The sequence below is a fragment of the Poecilia formosa genome, unplaced genomic scaffold (assembly GCF_000485575.1).
Source record: "Poecilia formosa unplaced genomic scaffold, Poecilia_formosa-5.1.2 Scaffold73, whole genome shotgun sequence".
NCBI lineage: Eukaryota > Metazoa > Chordata > Actinopteri > Cyprinodontiformes > Poeciliidae > Poecilia > Poecilia formosa.
Window position 1 is genome coordinate 582,589 of NW_006800012.1, and position 4,423 is coordinate 587,011.

General features: G+C 37.7%; 1 long non-coding RNA gene across 1 annotated transcript in view; it reads left to right on the plus strand.

Annotated features, from left to right (window-relative positions):
• Positions 1-1,406: 1,406 nt before the first annotated feature.
• The window catches only part of LOC103140619 (uncharacterized), an 81,646-nt gene continuing 78,629 nt past the window's right edge, over positions 1,407-4,423 (plus strand). The window contains exons 1-2 of the long non-coding RNA XR_476528.2: positions 1,407-1,656; positions 2,764-2,881. This is a non-coding gene — a long non-coding RNA (uncharacterized LOC103140619). The remainder of the gene's footprint in view (positions 1,657-2,763; positions 2,882-4,423) is intronic.

Here is a 4,423-nt window from a genome sequence, read left to right on the forward strand (position 1 = left end):
TGCAGTTTTGCAAAATAAACCAATTTCGATACAGCCAAAACACCATCTGAATCAAAACATTTCATTGAAAAACTTTTTTTTTTTTAAATTGTTGTATTTTAATTAAGCATATTTATTTTCGAATGTGAAATTGCACTATTATACGGTTGATGGAAACCCAGCTACTGACATACCCATTTGTTCATATTTTTAGAAGGTACACCAGGATGGGATATTCAAGATAGGATAAAAAATGTTCTCTATACATATTATTAACCTGGTAAAAACCAAAGTCTTGTTCTATGCTTTGTTTTATCCAAAGCGTAGAACATTCATCGGCTATTGAGAAACGATTGCTTCCTGGAGTCCTGGAGGACTCTGTTGACGTTCGAAACGATTGGATCTGATTTTAGCCAATCACTAACGTTTGGCTGTGACATGTAATGCGACAGTTCAATCATGAAGGAAGCTACGCAATAAAGGTTTCTTACTTTAAAAATCAATCAACGTTTGAAGGAAACAAAGTAGGCTGAATACAGACGCATACCGCACTTTTCAGATTTCTTATTTTTGTATAACTCTCCTTCCACTCAACAGTTATCCTCTAGTATACAGATGTGTCACGTCCCAAAAAAGCCCACTGACATTTTTGACTGTAACGCAGCAAAACAGTTTAAATGTTTTGAGGGGTGTAAATACTTTTTCAGGGTACTTTAGAAGTAGAACTTTGACGTCTAATGAACAGCATAACAGACTAAAGTCAGCTTGTTTACATGATTCCCCAGATCCCAATTTAAGATGTCTTTAATATGAAACGCAAACCTTTTTATTGATTGTTGTATTTCTGTCTTCAGTTTTATTACATCTCTCCTATGAAATTTCACCTTTTATAACGGTTGCTCCACTCTCCGGCAGATCCAGTGCCCTTTTACTGGCAACTATGTCTGACATTTGAATGCACAACTACAGTACACTGTGTGTCCATGACTGACTGTATAGATGCGTAGATGTAGCCGTGCCTCCTGAGGATGCCTATTATCTGCCGGTATGGTCCTGTGGGTTGACAAATTGAGGGGCAGCTACCATCGAAAGGTCACATTCTTACTCAGGAAGGACCAGTGGTTCCTGATTATTACCCTTTTTGGAGCTGCACAAGAACAAAAGTAACTCTAGTATTTGTGTTTCACACACTCGTATGTACACGCTACACTGTATTACTTGATATATACATGCATATGCTTGTTAGGGGCACTTTTGTGAAGCTATAGCAAAATTATTTGTAACCAAACATATTTATACCAACTTTGATGTAATTATTAGAAATGGAATAGTTTTATGTTTATAAGCTGATTGTAGGTTGTTACTCATAATGTCCAGTAGGGGATGCTGTATCTTAGTTCATGATGAGATGTGTCTTCATTAAAACCGGAAAACAAGAGTTAAGACGGTTTGCTTCAAAGACATAATATAAGATTATATTATGTCTATGGTTTGCTTGTCTCCCATAGTCTCCTGTCAGTCAGTACTGAGTCCTATCTCACGGACTAGGAAGAAGAGAACGTTCTTCATCTTTGGGACTGAGGATTATCGCGCACATTCTTCAGAGCAAAGCTAAAGGTTTCCTAGCAGCATAACACGGACTTTACTAAGTTTGCAGCCCATGGACAAGGGAGCGAGGTAAATGTTTAAGAGCTGTATTTGTTCATAAAGTTAACAATTTCATGTAATGTGTTCATGTTCTGTGTCAAACAAAAGCACTTCAGCAGATGTATTTTATTTTTCCTTTTAGTTTTCACGATGTATTTGGTGACCTTAAGCAAAACCTAGTTTCGAACGAAGTAACTAAATATGAATCTACTACACCCGTCGAAGCTCTCTGTGTTTTCTTGGGGAAAACACGGAGATCAAAATTTCTGATCTGAAAATTTGAGCCAATATCAGTAGCCAACATTAATATTGCTTTCATGACAATATTTACCAATTATACATATATATATATATGGACACATACCGCTGACATTACTTCTCTGCTTCAGTTAAGCGCCACACAATCCTGCGCTGCATCGTCGTCTGAGCACACAAATACCAGACCAACCTCTATGAAACTAAACATAAACGGCAACAAGTTAAAAAACAAACAAAAACGCCGGTTGTTAATTAACATCGATCGAGTTTTACCTGTCTAACTGATATGATATCTTAAAAAAACGACTAATATCGGCAGATACCGATGCCGATATATGGTAGTAGTGATTATAGTTTGGTTTTTTGCAGTGGGACAAATGATCGCTTTCTTGAGGTGATTTTGTCCAATCTGTGAACACGTATTTCACAGTATGTCAACCACATCAAAACTACTAGCATGGTTTTCACATGTAAAGTTAAGTTGGATGTGTCACCATATATTTGACATTTTACACCCTTGTGTGTTGAAAGAAAAAAAAAAAAAACGCGCGTCAGTGAAGGATGAGAACAGGCTTAACCAGAGTAGTTTGGCTGTGGGTAAGGCCTTTCCTGATTGTTTGCTTAATTACTTGAACAAAACAAGGAAACAAAACACTTTTTAGTGTTTTTTATTTTGGTAATTTTGTCCAAACTGTGCGCATATGTGCTTCTCAGTATTTTCCCAATACTATGTATTTCAGTCTACACCAAAATAAACAATCTTTGTTAATGTTAATGTTTCTTTCAGATTGTTAATACAGCTGTACACAATGTATGCAAAGTGAGTCTTGTTGGCCAAACTGAAGCTGTCATAATAAGAACTTTTTTCCTCAACCATAGAAAACACACTGATCACTCCTGGCTTCAGCACATATGACGGACCCACCAGCAGGCAGACCCTCCTCTTCCTGACCCACAGCTGCCCTGAACGCTCTACCAGCCTCTAATGCCTGTCAGGGTGAGTATTCTCCAAAGCCTCTAAGGAGGCCAGCTAGTTTGTCACCCTTAATGCCTGTATTCCTGAAACGGATAAACAAACAGGCCTGCTAGGATATTTGGCGATGGTTTTGATTTAGAGGGATGTAAAGAGGCGTGGATGAATCATTTTGTGAAAACCCTTCGAGTCGGATGCATTTATGTATTCAGAAAGTGTCGGACCTGAATGTTTGGGCTGCTATTGTGTGTGAGTTGGCGGAAGGCGTGTGTGGGGGAGTGCTGGTAAGGAAAGCAGACTTAGTTTGGTAATTGAGTGCTTAATCCCATCAAAGAAAGCTCCTTGCCATCCTCTTCTTCCATAATCTGCCAATAATTACTCAGTCGCAGTATTAGACTGTCAAACACACACATACGCAAAGTTGATCCTGTACGGATGTATGGAGAAGCAGAGTGCCTCTTTCAGCCCTAAAGTCACTTCATCTTAAATTTAGATTTTTTTCCCCCCGACCGTTATGACCCATCGACGAACATCCCAATATAATGTGTTACACAACATGACTCCTTCTTTCTGGCTGATGATGTTTTAGTTCCAGGTTATTTTTATGTCACTTTGTCTAATGTCACATAAGCTGTTGTACCTTTAAGCTCGGTGTTTTCAGACGTTGAAGCGAATCAGAGGAAAGATGAGCTTTCTGAATGTATAGCTGAACAAATCTGCTGTATGTTCACATGGCCTGCAGGTTCCTGACATTTATGTCACCTTTCTGGGGTGATGTACTGTACTGTTGGACTGTTAAATAGCGTTAGGATTAAATGTGCAGTGTACATCCTGCTAACTCCTTCTCTTCTATTTCTGTGTAATATGAATACTTTCTCCTAAGTGACACTTTCTCTTTAGAGAGAGGTTTTATTGACTTACTTAAACCCTGTCAAACAAAGGCTTAAAAATGTCCTTAATGAAAGACACTTGTACAGAATCTATGAAAACAAGAAAGTGTTTCCTGGTCTGGGTGATAAAGAAAGACTGATTGGACATTATGACGATTCTGTAAGAAAATATAACACCATGTCTGTTATCTTTAGCAGCATTTTGTTTCTGTGCTCCTCTAATCCGGAAGAAACTTCCAGAAAACTGCAAAACAGCCAAAACGCTGAGATCTTTCAAATCCCACCTGTTTGATTAGTAGTAACTGGAACATTGAGAATTATTTCACCACTTAAACTCACTTCTAGATTATTACATTTTCTTCCTCAGATAATCAGTTAATCTGTGGTTTAAAATAAAAAGGAGAAAAAAAATCCACAGAGAAAATTAACATTTTGATGAATTCTACAACCTTCATCCCATTATACATACACTATACTTTATGCATTACATGTATTTGATGTGTAATGCTAAGTTTAATGATGGCATTTGACAAAATGTAATGTTTATTCCTTGTTTCATAAGTGGTGACCGTTTGCTGTTTTCATGGTGTAAAGCACTTTGAACTGCCTCGATGCTGAAATACAAAAATAAACCTGACCTGGACCTCTGCTGAATTTTAAGTGAGTTTGGAAGGGT